The 23,172-nt window shown below is 40.8% G+C and overlaps 1 protein-coding gene across 1 annotated transcript in view; it reads right to left on the reverse strand.

The window, feature by feature from the left end:
- Positions 1-23,172, reverse strand: part of LOC128305486 (tyrosine-protein phosphatase Lar) — a 201,212-nt gene that overhangs the window by 142,040 nt on the left and 36,000 nt on the right. Inside the window, exon 3 of the mRNA XM_053042957.1 lies at positions 22,970-23,015. The gene's annotated coding sequence lies outside the window, so the exon portion shown is untranslated. The remainder of the gene's footprint in view (positions 1-22,969; positions 23,016-23,172) is intronic.

Here is a 23,172-nt window from a genome sequence, read left to right on the forward strand (position 1 = left end):
GTCCCTAGTATGTATTAAGCTTTTTTACCACCCTCTCGGTGGATGGACCGACCATCGTCAAGTTTGCTACGCTGTCGTTAAAAATATGATATGAAGGTAGAACTGTAGCACATCTTGCAAAGCGCAAGATATCCATTTTCTGCACACGGCACCACACATACCATTTTTATTACCACCCAATCTCTTCGCACACCAAAATGATGAAAGTACATTTTTTACATAATTCTGTAAACCAGCACCAGCACCGTGTTCATCTCGGCGCCTAACACTATCTGCTTCCACAATCAAAATATGCCATCCGTTCTGGTGATCATTCTGGCCATCTGAGACACAGTCACATTCACGCATTAAGTTTCAAAAGCGGGCGAAAGACTAAAAACCAACATCCTCACATACTGCTACATTTGCTTTGAGCGACATTTTATCTCCTTATTTGTCTCCAATTTCAGCACTTTTGCTTGCCAGACTGTAAAATTGTGATGAAGATTTACCACTTCGTTCGTAATACGCGGCACGTTTGGTGCCTTAATTTTAATTAAATAATAACTTTGCTATTCAGAATCAATGTTCTGTTTCAAAAGAAAAACAAGTTCCTTGTGCATCTGACAGAAGAAAAAAACAAATGTACTAAGTTTTTGAAGCGTAGTACAAAATAAATAAAGGGCACTAGCGTAATAAGCTGAAAGAACTTGAAAATATTAAGTTGTGGCTAGTTTTACAAGTTATATAAAAACGGAAAAACGTATGTAAAAAGGTAGGATTTAGTTCTCCTGGCATTATACTCCCCGAATTCGATGGTAAATGGTCCGGTTGAGCAGAACTTGTAATTACTTGTAAAGTAATTTGAGAAGTACGAAAAAAGAGTTGATTTAAAGATTGCTTAAAATTTTTTGACAAACATTTCGAGGTTGAACAGAAATGTGAAGAGTAAAAAAACGCGGTTCATCAATACTCTAATAAAATGAAAAAAAAAATTAAACTTTTAAATTATTCGTTAAATAAAATAGGTATAACAAATTTTTCATAAATGGACCACATTTTAAAAAAATAGAAGATACTTAGTTTTACACAGTTTTACATTAAATTTAGGCAATTTGCTCAAAAGAACATAAAAAACCTGCAGCTTACATTTCAACGTGCTTGATTCAACTGTATATATCCCAAACACCATTTCAAGCGTTTTGCGTCTAGACAATATATTCCGTTTTTAAAAATTGTACCACCACCAATCAGCTACACGTTTTCTGCTCGAATAAACAGTTTATACAGACCCAGGCGATGCCAGAGAATGTATTGAGTTGAGGCCTTACATTCCGATCACTTATTTGTCGGCAGTTCTCAGCGAGCGGACACCACACATCAGCTGGTGTGCATAAAGCACACTCCCCATGCCCACAGGCACGCACGCAAAGCTGCCTTCTGTATAATATTCCCCAAACAAACAACTTCCCATAAATCGTTCAATCCGAGCCGCCATCGGTTCTCGAAAACTCTGGCCAAACCAATCCCGAGCGCACCAAACCATCGACACTAATCTTCAGGCGCGTTCAGGCAACGCATTGGTTGCTCATCGTTGCCACCCATACACGTTCGCTAGCACACGGCGTCACATCGTCGTCGGCTAAGGCACATATATTGGTAGCAAAGTTTTCATTATTGCAAACGATAAATTTTGCTCCACGCTGCTTCTATTGCCACCCGCTACCGCCCTGGTGGGTTATGCGTTTTTTTTGTGTTTGGTTCTTTTCACAATTTCTTCACGCTTTCCATTTTAAAATCAAGCCTGCCGCAAAGAAAACAGTTAAACGGCTGGTGTGACGTTATGGAGTTGGTGGAAATAAGCTGAAAGTAAGAGGCGCTAGAAAAAAAACATTCACACTTCGTACACACCGGAGCCATTGCTCCGTTGGGCAGCACCCACGTACAGCAGCACACACATATAGAACTTGGACAGTATTACGCCTTCTGTTGGTAGTAAGTACGACAAGATCCTCGAACTGTGGTGCCGATGGTGGAAGTTTAGCATCTCTTTCCACCCTCCATTCAAGCTGCCAGAGGTTCCAAAGTTGATTCTTCCTTCATTATGGCTAAAACTTGCTCACCTTTCGCAAGCATGCTGGCCTTTTTTTCTGCCTCAAAAAGCCACGCCAAGGCACCCGGAGTATGATGCACTGATTTAAATCCACCAGGTTTTTTTTGCGCTCCCAGCGCATTCCTCGTTCAACACACTGCTCGTGCACCTTAGTGCAATAGTTCCTGCACAAACCTGCACATAACTAGCACACACGTACATACCACGACAACAATCGAGTTTGGTAACGCGAAAGAAACCGGCAACCGACAACAAATGGCCCCGGTGCAGTTCCTGGGCCCAGCTCTTCTTAATGGCCGAGATTCAATAAGTTATTCCATCGACCGGCGTGTCTAAGTGAACGAAACAAAAACATTCACCACGGGTACACACAAACAAACACACACACAAACACACACTAACTTCGCACAAAGCTACAAAATTGTTACGCGGGAAATGCCCCGGAAAATGGGTAGAGTAAAGTTTGTAAAAACCGGAAGAGCAAACACAACAACACATCGTCCCAACTGCACATAAATACACACATGGAAGCGCCACCACTGTTTAGAGCCGTAGCCGTAGGGAAATGGAGGTGCTAGATGCGGGATGCAGCCGAGCGACCCACCGCTTTACGGGTGGAAAACTTTCTCTTCGCCTTCTCCAAATTACGTCTGTTAAAGCTACAGTCCCCGAAATGAACGCCTCTATCGGTGGCCTCGCTTGGCTCCGGGGCGCATTCACCATACCATGAGTAAGCGTATTTACATATGCGTTACATATGTTAAGCTTTTTCTACTTGCATTCCGTCCGGTCGACTTCCTACCATTTACCACGGCAACACGCTTCCAATAATCGTCCTTGTGCACGTACCAGCAAATGAGCTACACATATACAGAGAGAAAGAGAGAGCGTAGTCGGCACACGTCGAAGGATTTCCGAATTGAGCCGTTCGTTCGTTTGGCCCCGATACCCGTCGTCAAAGACCATACCCGGTCGTGTGTATGACCAACGGTAATAAAATAGTTTTGCTGGTTATGGTTAAACTTTCTCCAGCGTACACTAAACAGCATTCCGCATACTGGCAACCTTCGAATACGTTTGGGGTAAGGCTTCATATTAAATGAACAAGCCCAATTCATCTAATTACGTATGGAAACAAAATATACAACTTTAGTGACAAATCCGCAATACATCATTCATTTAGATTCGAGATATTGAGTACGTTTCAAATTATATTTCCATGTATGTGCTAGTGGAATGGAATTTATTAATTTATTTATTTATTAGCAACATGTTGTTTAGGGCTTTAAGTCATTGCCTGTGTATCAAAAATCTTTTATGCTAACAAGCAGATTTATATGATTTAGAAAGAATTATACACTATTTAAATATTTAAAAAAATTTAAATTATTAATTAATTAATTAATATTTACATTATTATTTTAAGGAATTTAAATTAAAAAAACCCGCCCGAAACATAGGCTTTTGCAGAGTTGTGATCATACCATTGAGTTTAATAAAAACGAACGCTTGTAACATTTTCGTGGATAATTATTTTATTTTATTTATCAACAAGCGGATTTAAAGCTTCGAACACGGTCCATCCAGCATGTACTTAGCTTACTTTCCATGACCCCAAAGTGTGGCCCAGAAGTAAGCCTCTCTCTTGGATGTTAATCTTTCAAGCCAATTTCCTGGCAACCTGTGCGTTTGATGCTATTTTTCAACCATTCATAAACTCATCAAACGGACTGCTCGCTGCGTACGATTTATCACCTGCTGTTCTACGCCCATCAACGGGAACATCATGTAAAATGCTTTATGATGCCGTGTCCCCATAAAAATCATCAATCAAACGGAAGCCTCCGACGTCATCGTTATAATCATCATCATCATCATCATCATCATCACCATCATCATCACCATCATCATTCTATTCTTCAGGAACCCACATTCGGCAAGCAAAACCATCCCAACCATTCAACCGTCTATACCCAAAACCACACGTTGCAGCCCATTCAAAATAAACTCAACCGAAGCAAAAGGTCATTAATAGCGCAGTTTACAATGTCCTGTTTACTACACACTGGTTGTGTTGGCAACTTTTTCATTTTTAACACTCTTTCTGCTAGATTCGCTAGCGGCATAAAATCCTCTACAATACTCGTTTGTCCCCGTTGTCCCCCGGTTGGTGATTCAAACATATTCACACAAACAAACGTTTATTCGCACAAATGCAGCTGTTGCTTTCGAGCAAGTTAGGACGAAACCAAACAACGAAAAAAAAAGCATGCCAATTCGACGTGTCTTACCACCATCTTTAAAGAAAATTCACAGCGACTAAAATGTGTCTTACCGAAAACTGTTGGCCGAAACAAAAAAACCTAATGGAAGCTGAAACAAAACACTACCGTCTGTACCCCGACCGGGTTTGCGATTTTTTTTTGTTTGCATCATTTCAACCGGTCCATCGGCAACACCAAAAACGTCCTGGCGCCATTATTAATAAAGTCGTAAAAATATGTAAACCCAGCAGTTTTACGAACCTACGGTACTTTACTCCCGTTAAAACTTGCTTATCCAAGATCATTATCTCGTCAGACGCTTCTGGTGGCAAGGTGTGCTGCCGGCACATATTGTACATTCATTTTTGGATTATCTTAGATGATTGCGATATTTTCTTCCGTTGCATCATGCTTACTTGCAGTTCAAAATGGACTAACGGTTATCTGCACATTTTGTAGGTACCACAAATTTAATGTTTTTAATTAAAATTTTATTTTAGAGAACTATTTTGTGTTACACATAGCACACCATCTCTCTTATATCACTGATGCACGTCACTGTACTACCTACAGTCTTTTTGTTATCATTTATCATTACACTGATACCTCCCAACGACAAAAAATCCGTCCCATTTTGCTCTTCATTCGCTCATTGACCCATTAACTTTTCTTCGCCAGTCAAACGGTTCGGTTGCGTGAGAGTGTCCAGTTTTTGTTACCTTTGTATCTTTTCTTATACTATCACATACTGGTTTATGTTGCGCCCTTTCTTTTGCACATAATTTTCAGATGTTGTACATCGATAGCATTGTTATCCCTTCGTGCCACGACGAATGGCATGGGTGACATAAACATAATGGCGTGCACATAATCGTCTTTTATGGCGTGGAGCAGCACGCGTAAAAGTTGATTTCTAAACAACTTGAGAATTTATCCATCTGATGGTGTTTTGTGTGTGTTTCTATCCAAAGCATCAAAACAATCATTAGCTACAGATGCTCGACAGTAATTTTCTATTCGTCTTATTGTCAAAATCAAGATCTAGAAACAAAAACAAAAAGGAACGTACGATCCGTTTAACTCGAAATAAAATCGTGATTAACATTTTCTGATTACCTACGGCTTATTAAGCCCATTACTAATTTCATATAAATATGCCATTAAAACTATTCCCATATTATTATTAAAAAAATTCATATCGTTTATTCATATATTTTGACGTTCTATCGAAAGTTATTATTGAATTTAGACTAAAAAGTAATCAAATACTTTTATTATACAGGTTTGTTTTAGTTTATCAATTTAACCTAATAATTCTCGCATTCCGCGCCCAAATTATACCATTTAAGTGTAATTCTACTAATACCGATGACCACAATTAACTTATTCCGGCAAAGTAAACAAAAAAACAAGCAGTATTAGCAACAACAACAAAAAAAAAGTGTATACTCATACTCCGTACTACGCAGCACTTAAATTAAGTAACCACACAAAACACATACACAGTGCAAACAAAACCGAACGGGATTATTCGCCCTCTTTTGTTTGGGACTTTGCGGATGTTTTATGGCATTTTTTTTTCTTCTGGTGCCCGCAAATCGCGTCGTTAAAAATGCTTAAAGAATGCTCTCTCTTCATGTTTCGCTCGCCGGTACCTTTGCGAGGGAGGCGAAATGCTCTGTTTTATGCTTTTCGTTCATCAGCCAGCCAGCCACCAGGACGACGAAGAAAACATCCGCATCTGACATGACTGTGTTTAAAAATTAACTTCGCTATTTCGCGGTAGGGTAACTTCCATAAAACTTTACTGTAACCCATGATTAATGGATGTTTTCGGGTATGTCGTACGGTTGGTTTGTGCACTTTTTTAACAGCTTTGCTCTGTGCCGGTGCCTACATTCGCTGCACACTCGCCGTTCGCTTTCAGATGTTGCTGGCAATGCTTTGCTCATTTATTTGTGCTCTTCGGTTTGTGTAACAACTTCATTTACAACAGTTTCAACCACTGCTTTTGTTTACATTCGCAATTTCGCCGATCGGTGTCCAAACATTCCGCTGATCGTGTTTTACGGTTTCACAATAGAAAATGGCTAACAGGTTTTTCAATTGAGGAGGATCTTACAAATATATATCCTTCCGCAATAGTACGCCGTCTGTGCGGAAAACCTGACGCTTCACGGTTGAAGTATATCAATATTTGCCTTTTGGCCAACATTATACAGTATTCACCATTGCTGTCACCGTTTTTTACCACGTTCTAAAAAACCTTCCCTTCAAACTACGCTCTGCTAGTTACATTTTATCTGATTACAAAGCCACTCAATGGACCAGGTACGACGAACAGGCGACACATTGAAGAGGCAGTAAAATATCTTCCTTTTTGCTGAAGAGCTCAGTTAAATCTCACTCAAAAGTGGACGCGTTTTTTTTTTGCAGCGCTGCACGATTGTGCCTTTTTTACGCGGTTTTGTCAGACATCGTTTCGTTTCACAAAACCGCTCGGTGTACGGGTCCCGGGCGGGAACTTCGGACGCAATCATGTGACGGAAGCACAGCTGCTACATTCCAAACATTCCGTTAATTAAGACGAAACATTAAAAACGTTTTAATTTCTACCTAATTGCACAATCAAGAAGTAGATATAATGATAATTATTACACCGCTTGCCTACCTTCGGCTGTTCGGGTGTTCAGAATGCCGGGGCGCCGGTCGGTTGGTGGGTATGAAAATACAACTGGAATTTTATAGCCCACAGGAAACGAGCGTCAAGTCCTTGAGCTTACTCGTCGTAGTCTCGCAATCTTGCGTCTCTAGCGCAGTCGTTGGATGACGGTACATAAGGACACAGAGGGATAGGAATCTCACGCTTTTGCATCGCCAAGAAAAGGAGTTCAAGAATTTAAGTGCAAAATAAAGTGGAAGTAATGTCCCACAACCACTCACACACGCACGAGAACGGGCTCACTAGGCACGAGCTTTAGATGGATAGATTCGACGTTAAAAAGCCGCCCAACGTTTCCTTTCAACTCAGCAGACCGGCAATCTTTCGACCAGTTCCTACACATGCATATCTACATTGGGGCTGTGTATACGATTCTACTAACCCCTTCGCCACGGGAACACTTTTTGATGAGAAAATTTGCCCGTGCTGTCGCCAAAGCTCAATGCATTCCCCTACAGTCCCCCGTCCAAGTTACGTCTGCCTCAAACTATTTGCCCTTCGCTCGTTATTTCACGATGACGAAGAAGCTCAGAGATCGTTTGCTGGAAACGTGATCCCGCCATAAGTGCGATGCAAAACTTGGCCAGATAAATTACGCCGGAATGACGGTGTTAAGTCTGTTGAGAATAGGCTTACCGTGTATATCGAGTTCCACAGATTAAGATAAATGGGTTTTAACTGAATTCTTGTACCAAAGTGTGAACGAGGTGGTGTCAATGCTGATGAAAAATCGTACAACCATCAGAAGGCAAAGGAATTTTAAAAGCTCCTAGCATCACCTTCATCAATGAAGCATCATTACTAAGAGTTACTGGCTAAGAATTCCAACGCTCCTTGTTCGAAAAATTCCGCAACGCTATTATGATGCGTTACAGTTTAAATAATTTTAATATTGGTATAACAATAATATGAGTACTGATATTTCTTCATAATTCTCACCACTGACGATTGTGATTTGCGATTCATCTGTATTCATTAAATTTCTAAGTATTTTTAATTTTCTTCTCTTTACAGAGGAAGTTCCTGCCACTACTTCCTAGCACGACTTATCAAAGGTACTTATAATTACTTCTTTAGTATCACTAGACCATATAAACTATGTGTTCGTTTTGTTGACTCAATCGCAATATTCAAAAGCAAAGCAATTTCAATCCATTCCCATATTACACATTTTAATCAGCGCCTTTTGCTACGAAGCCATCTACGCTTATGTCTCTTGAAACCAGCATGAAAAATCGATGTACATTCCACCGTCGAGTTAAGATCAAAAGATGGATGACACATTTAATCAATGTGCGCTTGAACGATTTCCAATCTTCTCTGCGTAACACGTGCTGCATCGTCACTATGCACACACATTTTATGATTAGTACATTGCACAGTTTTCTCACTGCATATTTTGTTAAGAAAACACAACGCTCACAAGCACACAGTAAGGTTCCTGTTACAGCTCGTTCAGCATACTTGTGCTCCATTGCGTTGATTGTGCTATGAGTTTTGCAGTTGAACACACATTTGTTTTAAAAAGATGAGTTTCAGAAGTAGGTCATATCGAGAGCAGTAACAATGAAAAGCCTACAACACTGATTATTTACTTACTATTAGATTCACTGTCTCTTGCAAAATCAATAGTCCTTCAAAGGGCTCTAAAGCGGCACATATTTGTGTCAAAACAAACGGCATAAAGGCAAAAGCTGTTGCAATTACTTATCCAAACTTGACTCAGCTGGTGCGTTGGTTTGTTTGCCATGCTTAGACGAAGCGCATAGTTCGACATCATTTAGTTTGCTAGTAGTGTGTTTTTAGGTGCGTACTGATGTTGGGGATATGAGGGGAGCAGTTCCTTGAGTTATGTTCATTTACCCAAACCATACATGAAGAGGACACGCCAAACCACGTGACAAACAGTTAGACTAAACACACACACACAAATACATGTACTTTCTATCTCGCTCTCTAGCGTGCTTCTCCTTTCACACTGAGTACATCAAGTGGCTTGTCGAATTGCGAAAACCGAACCCTCACAAGTTTCTGCGTTTCTAGAGAATTTAATCAAACTACCTGTATCAAAACCGCTCCGTTTCCGCTCGTGCGTGTTACTACACCTTCACAGGTGATCCCAACCGTTTCGAACCGCTAAGTGCATGACACGTACGTCAGACTGTACTTGCGATTGCCAGGCACCATTTCCAAGTTGGCCCTCCGCTGCTGAACAACTTTGAGGACAAATCTATCACTCTGCCAGGATCGTACGGTGGTCCCACACACAACTGTGGGTACGCCTTCAATAATGTCAGAAACGAATGTAATAATAATACCGTGAGCCGTCATGCTCAACTGCTTGTACGGAAAGTGTTTGCCGACTAAAAACAAAAAAAAAACAGGAACGGAACCATGCGCCACGTGAGACGAAACAATCAACGTGAATCGTGCGGAGCAATACCTTCTGATATCCTATCATTTTAATCAGTCTAATGGAAAATATACGTCGATGTGTACAAACATCCTGTAAGATGATGAGCACATCCCTGTAACGCCTTAGTTTGAGAAGCATGACAAGTGCCTTGAAACTAGATCGTACTCTCTAACAACTTTTCACGATGAACGGTTCTAGCGGGATGGAAGACTAGAGCTCATACGTTCATGCAGATATTATTTGCTATATGATGCTAAATATTTTTACTCCACATATAAAAACATATTCCATAGGCAAGTTTTTTCGCTTTTCACAAACTTTTCACACACTAACCCGTTCATGTTCATGAATTATACATTATCATTATTTTCTTAGACAACATATCGTAGTTTGTTCCACCATTTATCCACCTGGCTGTTTGGTTAGTAAACAATAGCAGATGCTACTCGATTATTAAAATCATGTCACGATATTGCATGGTTACACTCTACACACTTCAATAGAATTACTTCACGTTATTTATTATCATTTCACTGGATTGTGCTGGGCGCTTGCACCCATCCATTAGGTTGATGTCCATTAGGGCTATGAAAACACCAAAATTAAGCAAAAAAAGCTCAATAGAAAAAGCTCCAATAATCGGAATGCATTTGGGTTCGAAAGAAATTATATTAAATTTTTATATCTCTTCACAACGGCCCAGTGGTAATTCAAAATATATAAAAAGAATAAACAAATATCAACTTTAATCTGGATTAATTAAAAATATGTAAAAAAATTCAAACAAAAATGTCAAATAATGTACAAAAAGCGTGACATTTATTCGAAATAAACGTCAAATCATACAACTTAATAAAAACAACCAACTTCATCCTTCACAGCAATCATTCGAGAACAGCAAGCAATGCAATGGAAGTTCAAACGCCGTATTCAATCCATACCCTGTTGCCGTTCCTTACAACCGAAAGGATTAAAATTCATTTCCGCATGTAGTGCAAATGGTTATAAAACAAAATGCTATGCATTCACTCATAAATTACACATTTCCCTACCTGGTTTAAGGCGTCTTCTAGTAATAGAATTTTTTCACCTTTTCGGTTAGTTAGTGTTTTTGTATGCGCATGTGTGTACGTGTGTGTGTGTGCGTGTGTTTGCAATCTGCTCGTTTCTTATCCAATGCAAAATATGTCCCCATGGAACTTATTATAATCGTTCGTTCGTTAGTGTACGCGTCGCATTGCAAAACCCGTCGCAACGAGTGCAATTTATTCCACTATACCAAAGCGTGTCCTCACAGTTTTTGTACAATTCCTTTAGACTTCTCTTCTTACATCCGCAACATTACTTTCCCCCATGGTTGCGCGTAATGGAACGTATGCATACACCAGGCAGCACCGGGTTTTATAGTTGCCCGCGGTCCCAAGGAACCGGGGAGGCAAAAATCATCGTTGCATGAATAACTGCCGGTTCGCTTCGTACTACTATGGTATTTTACATTGCATTTCTGCACTTGCTGCATGCCCGGTCAAACTCGAATCGCTTCCAAGACGATTCAAATGATGCTAACGAAGCATAGAAAGTGATTGCTATTATACAGGGGGAGATGGAAAAAAAGAAAGTTGTCTGTACATGCTACAGTAATTAAGCGACCAGTCCGATAGTCATGAACGAAATATCGTACTTTTGCTTAACTAACGATGGAGAAAATGTGTTGCCATTATTCCTCCGGTAAAATACACGTTCTTGGTACGAGGTGCACGTTCATCTGTGCAGTTTAATCCTTCATTCTTTTGCAACTAAAGCATCACTTATTTATAACACACATTGCGTCGTTTGCGATCGAAATAATATACAGCATTTAAAAAACACCGCTTGACTCGGTCATGTACTACGGACGGTTACGCACAACAGGTGCTTTCTGGGACTGAAAAGTGATGATTTTTCGGAATGGCTACAACATTAAAATCCAGCAGATGAGCCTGTAACTGCATAAATTTCCAAAAGTAGCGAACTGCTTTTACAAAAGATATTTTGCTACACGGAAATAGTGTTTATATTTTTTATATTAACTTTTATTAATGTTAGTAATTCAATATTATGCTTAAAATTAAGTATCTCTACTGTAAAGTTTTACTGAAATGCTCTATAGATTACATAAAAAAAAGTATTTTATTGTGAGTCGTACAATAACTTTGCCGAAAGCCACTTCATTTCGAGGACGCTTTTGATTCAGCATCCTTCAAGTGTCAAAATCAAAACCGCCTCAACAAACCATTCCATTCTGCAGCAAGAACACGACAAATGGGTACCCATCGAGTGAAACCATTCGTCTTTGTAAAATCTGCAAAGCCTCGAAAATCCTCCTACACCGTGAACCGCCGCCAGAGAGTACACACGAAACCTAGTCCCAGTAGAAGGCGGGCTGAATTTACATATTTTATTTGTTGTTTGCGTATCTGTTTTAATCCAATTTCGTGAAATGTTTGCATGATAGATCCGCACAAAATTGTTACATTATGCTCTGGGGTACATCAACAAAACGACGAACGGTACCCCGCAAACGTACAGCTCTCGCCTACACTGTGGCGGAAAAAAATTCTTTATGATACGACATACACTTTTCGCCGCCCCACATCCTACGGCTGGCTCCATCCAGTGCCCCAACCAAAGGATATCATTTACGGAAGGGGCGTGGTACGGTTGGCGAAGTGGCGGAAAAAAAGATTTCCCACATTCAAATCACATATGCTCATCCATCCTGCGGATTTGATCGTTTGTTTAGCTTTTTCTTGACACCGTTAGTGCACACTTCTTGTTCTGCACATGCGATCGTTTTACCGTACACTACGACTGAAACCTACAAAATAATTCCATTTTCAAAAAATGTTACACACTACAGCAACACAGTTTGCACGTTGCAGATTTTTATCCTGCACCTGCTTTGCTTGCAGCACTGCACGTGGAATAAGTTTTGTTTAGAGATGTGCAGCATTGTGATCAGATTGTGTCGCTTTTCAAGCACACAGCTCAACAATGTGCAATAACACAGCAAAGCCCAATTCTTTCAAATGTTACAACCCACGGACAAGTCCACTAATGCACGAAGGATTGAACCGTTTTTTTTTTTGTCGTCGCATGGTTCAGTACGAAATGCGGCGAAAGCATCATAATTCAATGCGACATACGACACTCGAAAATTCGCTCCTTCATGCTTCCTCATTTTCATGGTTCTTATGCAAAACATGTTTATCTATTCCATCGTTGCTCCATTACAACACGCTTTGCCAGTGCTCCTCCCGTAACAACCCCTGGCACGGATCCATGCACGCTGTTTTCGTTTGGCTTATTCGATTGCTTTCTTTCCTTACCGATGAAAGAAAATACATTGCAAACATCGCTGGGATCAACAAGATTTTTTTTTTGCTCTTGTTGTCATGAGCCGAGGCACAAAAACGAACCCGACAGTTTTTGAAACATATTTTTATGTTCCTGTAGAATGTGTAAGTTCGCATCTCAGTACGATTTTACGACATTCATCCCTCATCCCTTAACCCTATGGTGGTTTGTGTTTTATTTATTTCTTTTTGGCCACAAAGTAGAAACAGTCCCCCTTCCTGTTATTTTTTTGGTTCCAACATGCAACATACCACCAACCCTTGGTAAAAATAAATCAAACAGATGCACACTTACATAACCAAACATCGTCATTCACTTTGACCGGTTTCGCGAGAAAAGACGACACCGAAGGTATAAGCAGATACCCACAATGATACAATATGCCGTGATCAAACGATCCCGCGATTGATCGACGATCGTTGGTTTCCGGCTGTACAGAAAAGAAACACATATTATGGTACAATCCGTGCACTCCTTTCGATTGCGGAAAAAAGCGGAAATTATACAAATATTTGTTGCGTGTTTCATGCCCAACAAAAACGTCCATTCGATGTTCTGCCATCCTTCCACACGCATGCATGCACACACACACGCGCGTACACGTACATACAATCAAATCAGAAACTGTGTCGACTGACGAGCTCTTTGTCGTTATTGTGCTGAAAACAAGATGCTTGAAATATCAATAATAACAGCACATAAAAAAGGGATACTTTTCCATGCTGGCGCGTTCCCATTTCGTCCCTTCTTTTTACCATTGGGTAGAGAACAGGCCCTTCCCTGACCGGAAGCGTTTTTGTGTTGGAATCTGTTTTTCCGATTGATTTCGATTGGAAATTCATTGGCCTCGTTCCGTCCCGTGTGTGGCTTCCTCCGATTGAATGTGTTTGTCGCTGAAATCCCCAATCGAAAGCCGGGCTTCGAACAGTGTGCGAATTATGACATAGAATGGAAACATAAATTTTCATATCACCACATCTGCGCTCGAATTTCAGATCGTGCATGACACCTAGGTGCTCAAAGAATGCATCAAAGTGTTTTTGTTTGTTTTTTTTTTTGTTTTAGTTCATTCACAAGAGACACAATGAGTTTTTTATATTTCACAATGCTACAACAATGTACATTGTCTCGAATGCAGAGTATATGAGTGTTTTAAGATCGGTTTAATGATTCGGCTCCTAATAATCAGGCTTGGTTGTGTGTTACAAAAAATATGTTGTGGTACAAAAAACCACCAACAAAGAAAGAAGCTTTGACCTGCGCTTAAAAGACCTTCCAAGAATTGGAACCCGAACTCGTCGATATACAGCCACAGTATCTAGCATCTGAGGAGGCACCAGGAGTACATACTACATAAACATATAAACTCACCTCATAAATACATTTTTCTTATTTAAACAGAATGTGCACGAATTCATGATATTTCCATGATTTTAATGCAAAAAAAATGCTTTGAGATACGATCCACGTAACGGCTCGAATTAAACTCGTATCTAGAGATAGTACTGTACATTGCATATAAGTATGCAAGAACTACATTGTTACAATACAATTCATCAAATGAAACGAGCATACAGTAACAAATGAGAAGCTTAAAACGTTATTTAAAATAACATTTAAAACCACAACACAAAAAACCACAAAATCGAAACATTATTGGTTTATCTTTGCAAACATTTGCGATAAAAAAGAAGCAAAATGAATCAAACACTATTTTCCCTTTCCACGCCGTACTTCAGTGAGCGTCTATAAACAAATTAGGTACTACTATCATTCGATTTAATTATCCGTTTAATACGCACATTATAATGTTCTCCTGCGTGGTTTGTTTTTATTTAACAAAAAAAACCCGACACAGACACACACTCATACATACACGAAATGCAGAGCAAATGCATCATTCATTCATTCGGAGCTTTCAGCTCATTCGATAGATCAATATCAACAAAAACCGGAACATCAGCGAATGAGTAAATCAGTAAATTGGATAATTACTGTCATATTTGACCCGAAGGAATACTTTCCATGGTTTTTATTTGGGCCATTAAGCTTTCCACAGCATGGCATTATTTTGAATTAAATATTGCTATTATCAATGCCGTAAATAAGCAACAAAAAATCACTCATTGCAGAAAAAATCAATCCGAAACGATCCTAAATACGTTCGAAAAAAAGATCGTGTAGTCAGTATTAAGCAGTGTTGCTATTTGATACATATTTAAGAAAGCGTAACATTTTCATTTAAAAACTCTGCTGTGAATGCTGTGAAAAAAAAAAGAGTTTGCGGTACTCACTGCCTTTTAATAAATGTTCGAAACAATTTTTTTCAGAAAAAACGATTTGAAATTTAGTATGACGATGTATCAACCGTTTCGGTTACAACTTCATTATTTGTAGCTATATTGATTTGAACTCTTATATATTTTTTTTCTTAGATATTCCTGAAACCCAAAGCATTCATGATTGTATATCTCCCCTCGAATTAAAATGAAACAAAATGGGTTTAAATCGCGGTTATGTAAGAATTAGGGAAAAAAAGGAAATCCACAGTGATGTTTAAGCAATGAAGAGCTTACAGAACATAATAAGAGGTGCTTCATACAAAAAATCTTCTAAATGCTTCATAAGAATATGTACCACGTTTCAATACTTACCGTACATGAATACTCCCTTGTTAATATTGCATTGATGCCTACATTAATTATAAAACTGCTGTAGCGCTACATAAAATTCTTTTCTTTATATTCCAGTTTTTACGCCCCATCATTCTGCATACAATGCAACCTATCAATAATCCTACGGTCACCTGAAGCTGTTTTTTCCACCCAGGTTGATAAGCTATTTTTCCCCATCCACTAGCTGCAGTCTCATAACTCTGAAAGATGACCGAAAGCCCCAACAGATTAGAATACGTTGGGCTTCGAAAAGCCAAACCACATCGCACAAACAATAGATTTAAAGTGCTACAAACTTCATACCTTGCCGCCCCACCGCATAATGACAGTGTAGAATGTTCTCTTTCGCTCATTCGCATGCTTTAATCCTTTTTTATAGATACTTTTTGGAACAGTTTTACGACCGCAGTTAATCATCTTGTGTGCCACCCGTGTGCAGGGGTTCCATCCCAGCACACGGGGTTCTATTATTTCTGCATAGTCTTCCAGTGTGAGTCGTCCCCTGCGCGGCAAAACACGGCCACAACCACCCTGCTGACAAACGAACCACAGCAACAGCAGCACCGGAGTGTTGGCCTCGCTTCACCACGTGAATCGGTGTGTTTCTATGCCATCTAGCGCGATATTGCTGGGCACAATAATGGCAGGTAAGACTGCAATTGGCGAAGGTGAAATACACCCGGGCGGATAAGCGCCGTGGCCCTCCCGTTCCCCGTGGTGGGGGCATTTGGAGCCGCAAAATTTTATAGTCCAAAAATTTTACGATGCCATATCATAATTAATGCAGCAATTTTCAGTGGAAAAACCTCGGATCACGTTTGCTTATGTTTGTGTCGCGTCTCGCGCGAATTCGGGCAGCACAAATGTATCCCTCGGTACCGGGGTTTTCATATACAGGGTAGAGCAGAAAAATATGGTAAAAATCCTGACCGAAATCTGGCGCGATCGGTACTCGGTGGGCGAGGAGAGCGAGCTCCGTCGCAGCAAATGGTAAAGTTTTACTATGGAACGGCCAAGCCGTTCAAGCCGCTGTTCCGAAGCACCGAACCAGACGGGCGCACCGGCACCGGTTCCCGTGTGCAATGGTCCGTTGTCCAACTTTTGCCATTTACCCAGTTCGATGTTTGGCTGCTGGCTTTTCACCAGTCCATCACCTTCGCGGCCATTATTTTTACTTATTTTCGTTGCTTTTTATCCGAGCGCTTCCGAAAGTGCGGCTGGGGCGTCCCGCCACGGTTTCGGATCCTGCTGCCATCTGCCATTTTCGATACCAACAATCGGCGAGGGATCTATTCTGTTTTTGGTGCTACAACCGTAACACACCGTGGGATCCGTTGGATGGGCGGCATTCATAAAATATAAATAACCGTAAAAACCCGCCGCGCTGCCCGTGTTGGAGGAGTAGAGTGTCAGAATCACCCACTGACATGTTAAGCGCGGCTAGTAGCGCAATGCCAGCGCGGTGATCCACCGGTCACTGGTACGAACGGTAACGTGTCCCTGCAGCAGCACGAGCTGCACCATTGCGGTGCCGTTACCAATTCAATTCAATTATCCATTTGAAACGCATCGCGGGAAATTGATTTTCACAACTTGACTTTATGAGCTATTCATCCTTCGCTCTTTTTCTGTGCTCACATGTGTCGTACCCGTAAACGAATAGTTACAGGAACGTACGTGGGCCTTTACTTTTCTTTTGAAAATTCAATCGATTAAAAGTGCGGCAATTGGATTAAAAATTATTTAAACGTACCAACATGGACTGGTTTTAATGGGCGATTCATGGTACTCGTTTCACTAACGCGTAGCGCAATTGCTTTTCTTATCCAAACACGGGGTAATATTGGATTTTTCTCACTCCCTGGTTCACTCCCCACCGAGAGGTACAATTTAGTGATCTTCTTTTCATTGAGCTGTAATTGATATTAACAGATGATACAGCCATTAAAGTAACACCGCACAGCCACTCTATAATTCATCTCCACAACCTTTATCCACCCATATCCACGATGCTGCCGAAACGATTTTATGGAGAAAAAATATCCTACGGGGAGCAATTTGAACATCTCACATCACATCCATCCCACCGTAAACGACATCTCGTACCGGGGGGCGTGTGGTGATTGCTTCCGACAAATGAAAAAAAAAAACAATCATACACACACACACACAGGCACTCGCGCGTAACTCCCACACGCTATGATAAATGAGCACAAATTAATCTAATCCTCATTGCACATAAAACAAATAATAAATGTACCATCACAGTCCCACGAGATCGGGAAAACAGTGTTTCTGCGTGTGTTTAGCACACACTGTACGCATAGCAGACCATTACGATGCATCACGAGGTTAGGATTTGGTTTACCGTGCGATGAGAAATGATGAGAAAAAGGTATCATCGAAAGATCGTATCATATCGAGCAGATACCGGCGGTGCCGTGACTGGCTGTACAAGTTGAGTTGAGATTTCCAGTCTATGTGATACCCATCACGGGGGACCACGGTAGAATGAAACAAACGCCCTGTCTGAATCGTGTACCTTGGGTCGCATTATGATCACAGCGAGAGCAGTATCAGCGAGATTCGGGTGAAAATTACGCTCTATACAACATCCCTTCCGCTCCAGCTTCGTTACAGGGCAAACGCTTTCCCCCATTCGGAAATCTAGTACACATTACGCCACATCCAGTGAAACCTTAGCATTGGGGAGCTAGCAGGTGATTAGAATACAAATGGTGCCCATTATTATTAAGCCAAAAATATCCATCCCATTCGATGGCCTAGCAAACCCAACACGGCCCTCTCCAAAAGTCTGTTCTCCCGATCGAACCTGCATGCACCTTACCGAATCGCACACGTACACGCAACAACAAACGACTGCGGAAATGGGTTCAATGTATTTTTGGGCAAATAAAGCTACATGCACGTCGGTTGCAAAAACCAATGGGCAAATTTGGACAACATTGCTCACACCGGTTAAGCGAAGCGCACTCGACCTCAAGGCCGTACAGCCACCTCTTCGGTCCGGTACCGCAATAAGGCATAACCAACAAATTAATAAATTTTGAATATATTGCAGCAACCATTAGGTTAGGCCTTTTACATACGCACACACACGTAGAGTTGATCCTCTTGTACCGCCTTCATGAGCTAATAGATGTGTCAAATGCGAGCAAGGAATCATCCGAACGTGTAGCGCCAGTGCGCTATGTTGCATCGACGATGATGAACATTTTCACGACCAATCAATACGCGTGGAAGCATTCGCGCGCTGCGTACACCACAATTTGTGGCAGGCTCATTGTTTTTTTTGGTTTTGTTTTTCTTTTTTGATGCAACATTAACTCGTGCTGCTGCTGTTTTAATGCATTACGGATTATTGATGTAGTTATGCAGATGATTTGGTCGAATGTTTTGTTAGTCATTTCCGCATACTATGTAGGCTGCAGCTTTTTGTCCGACATGTTGCATCATAGTGCAAAGCATAATTATTTCGTTAGAGTTATTTAAAACTGTCATGTGTGGAAATAAAAACTACCATTCGATTCACAGTTGGTCTTGTAGAAATTATGAATATTTGTGTCTCCCCTGTAGTGCAGTACAAATTCAAAAGGATTAATTTTAATTACAAAAAAAGATTTTTTTCCCAGCGACCATCCTTTTGTAATCTGAGGAATGGAAATTGTCACTGGGAGCCAGATCTACGAAATACGATGGGTGGCGAAGCAATCCGTAGCCTAATTCATGAATTTTTGCTATTGTTTTCACTGATTTGTGGCACGGTGCGTTGCCTTGATGAAACAAAACTTTTTTTTCTTCAAATGTGGCGGTTTTTTGGCGATTACGTCCTTCAAACGCTCCAATAACTTGATATAGTAGTCGCAATTAATGGTCTTTACTTTCTCAAGATAGTCGATGAAGATTATTCCTTGCGAATACCAAAAAATTGACGCCATAACCTTACCAATTGAGTGTTGCGTTTTCCCCCGCTTTGGAGCAGGTTCATCGCGTCCTGTCCACTCGGATGACTGTCTACTGGACTTTTGAGTGAAGTAGAGAAGCCAACACTCATCCATGGTAACATACTGACCCAAAAACTCGGATTTATTTCGCTTAAACAGCTCCAAACACTGCACCGAATCATCAACTCGTTGTTGTTTTTGTTCAAATGTGAGCTCGCGCGGCAGCCATTTTGCACAGAGCTTTCTCATACCCAAATACTCGTGAACGATATGTCCAACACGTTCCTTAGACATCTTTAGGGTGTCAGCTTTCTCGATCAGCTTCACATTACGGTTGTTTTTATTATTTTTGTGATGTTTTTTAATGTCTTCGTCAGTAACCACCTCTTTTGGGCGTCCACTGTGTTCACCATCTTCAGTGCTCATTTCACCACATTTAAATTTAGCATACCAATATTTGATGGTTGATTTTGGTAGAGCAGTGTCCAAAGACTCTTCATCAAACCAATTTTTGGCTTCAACTGTGTTTTTCCCCTTCAAAAACTAATATTTTATCATCACGCGAAATTCCTTCTTTTCCATGATTACGCAAAAGACAAAAGTTGCGTCACACAAAATGCTCTAGCTCATTAGGTTATGGCCCGAGTGCTGTCAAATTTGGACAGAATTCGTTTGAAGGTTAGTACAAACGAAATATGATATGGATATAAAACTTTAAGCGCGATAAATGTGTTAGGCCAAAAAATTATCAGCCCACCTGTTACGATGAGAGAATCCTACAAGTATTTAGTCCAGCAAGTCGGTTGAATTGTGTCGACACTAGGTTTGGACCAAATTGACGTATGGGCTGTGGTACTGTCCTGCTATAACGTTACGGAAACTGGAACAACCGAAATCTCAAAGTTCCATCTCGGTAAAATTTACAAGGAACATTGTTTTTTTAAGGACGATGGAATTCCAAAGCATCTCAAGGGGGTTTCCGTGCTTTGATACTGGCCCCAACCCTCAAGGACGCTGCTCATATTTTTTTTTGTTTCATTAGAACGGCCTGGCCGTATCAACTTATTTTAACCACGTAGCCGGATTGGTCCGGATGGGATTTTGGTCCGGGCCGTTCGTGTGAAGACCGGCTCCGCTACCATCATGCCACCGGGCCGCCCCACGCTGCTCAAATCATATCATCATATCTTACACATAATGTAAAATGATGAACGACTGCTGCAGCACGAATGGTCCAAAAATACTTACACAAAATTCTCTATCAATGAACTCTTATTGATAATATTAGGGTCTAATATTTTAAACGTTTTCATATCATTGGGGTTATATAAGGGTTCTCTAACGTTAAAATTGATAAAAACGTCAAAAGTCAGTTGAAATCTCTATCGCTAGTTCGACAAGCCATGACGTGCCACAGTGTCTTGAATTGTTTTGTTTTGATTGAAATAAATGAGAAAATCAATGTTTAAAATTCTAATCTTAACAAAGATAATTCCAAGTGATGCAGTTGAATGAATCCGCACGTTTGAGGTACAATAAACACGTTCGAAGATGTTACTGACTTAACCATTTCGCTCAGCAAACGTTGTTCTGCTCCATCGTTGCTGATCGTATCTCAAATAATGCTCCATAAAGATCGAGCATTGCTGCTGGAACTATTCCACTTTTAAACATAAAACTCACCCATTCCCATGTGGCGGCACTTCCCTAACAGCCACAACACCGACGCTCAGTGCTCGATAGCAATAAAAAAAGCCACAGATGTTCCGGAGCACTTGACTAATCTATGATTAATCCATGCACTAATCCGAAAGCTTCACGGATCGAAGACATAAATTTGTCAGACGTGCGGACGATGCGGATACGGAGAAAACAGGGGCGAAACTCGGCTTCCAACCCTCTTCCGATTTTCCTCCCACGTGCGAGGAAACGGAAATGTGTTCCGAGAAAAAGAAGATAAATTTGTTTCGCCACAAACACTTCCTTTATTCGATATGCGCTCCGTTAGATACTGACTTACCACGGGAAAGTACATGGGGGGAAAACGGAAAAAGCACAGTCACAGCAGTCTGTTATATTCCTATCAAAACTGCACCAAACAGCGAACATGTTTCATTGGAAAGCTACGGGCGAAAAACACAACACACAAAAAGAAAAACCAACATGCAGAAACCGTCACCACTAGCAGCAGCTGCTGGCTTTAAACCGAACGATGACGTCCGGGAGTGAGACAAAAAAAACAACAAGATATAGTCGAAAATTGGAGCACATGCTAAGAAAAAGTGCAGACTCAATAGATTCAACCGGTAGACTAACGGTTAGTTTCACTCATCGAATGTCTCCTCGCACCAGATCTACCATTCTTCAGGCGCCCGACCCGTTGATCGGTGGTTCGAAACCATTTCCGGAACGGCTCAATAATCCGCAATCGGAAGAAAATTGCCACAAAGTAGCGGTTCGCCAGCGCACACCAACACCTTTACCGCGTACGGTGCGCACACAACCACTACGAGCGCCCGCATAAAGTGTGACCGGGAAACCCCTACCAGTGAAACGACGGACGATGGTTTGCAATAAATTTTCGAAGATTTTCCTCGCTCCATAAACCCAAAACCAGAACAGGATGACAGCCAACTGGCCACTCGCTAGCACCATTTCACTACCATCGCCCGGTAAGCGCTACCGCGACCGCAGGCAGGTGGGAAATAGGGAAATTATAACATTCGGCTTGGATGTATTTTTTTTTCTTCTCCCTTTCCAAACCCTAGCTACATAGCGGCCCTGCGCTCCACTACGTTGGCCATTGTATTGGAGCGTTGGACCACGATACCATAAAAAAATTCTTTCAAAGCACCAGCAATTGGGGATGAAATACGGTGAGCCGAAAGCAAGACGGTTTTAAATAAGATTAATCCTTATCTCTCGGCTTCACACATCGACCACCTTGATGGTCAACGTATGGAACGGGCTTCAGCGCACTTTTTTTGCGATGGGTTCGGTAGTATCACTCCCTCAATCCACAATATCCTCGAAATCCTCATTATCCATCTTGCCTTTAGCGCAACAAATTCTAACCGCAACGGATCCCGGAAGCTTTGATTTGAAAAGGATAAAAAATGACCAACCGAAAACATTTATCTTCCTCCAGTGCGCCAACGGAAACCATGAACCCGTGGGTCGGGGCTGGGTATGTTGTTTTTTTACGCACTATTGTCATGTTTCTTTATATCACACATGACACGAGACTGCAATGACCTATTGTTACCGTGATATACCGTGTCTTGTGTTGTGCGGTAAATTAACGGATTCGCTGGAATTCTATTTCTTAAGGTTGGTTCACAATTGAGTATAAAAAATTATTTCTCCCTTTAATAATAATATAATTAATAAAGGGATTATAATAATATATATTTATACAAATATAATTTTTTTAGCTTACCTGACATTGTCTCGCCTTACGCCCTATTTTCATAGATACAGATCATCTAAAAAGAAAAGTTACACAAATTAGTCTAATTGTTAAGCTTATGTTATTTTACGTGCAGAATTCTATCAACTCGATGAATGTAAATCGTCACCATCCTCAACAGTAACTAACGATTTTTTATCCGAATCGCAACTAAATGCGCTGCCAAATATGAC

Source organism: Anopheles moucheti, chromosome 3 (genome assembly GCF_943734755.1).
Source record: "Anopheles moucheti chromosome 3, idAnoMoucSN_F20_07, whole genome shotgun sequence".
In the NCBI taxonomy this organism is placed as follows: Eukaryota; Metazoa; Arthropoda; class Insecta; order Diptera; family Culicidae; genus Anopheles; species Anopheles moucheti.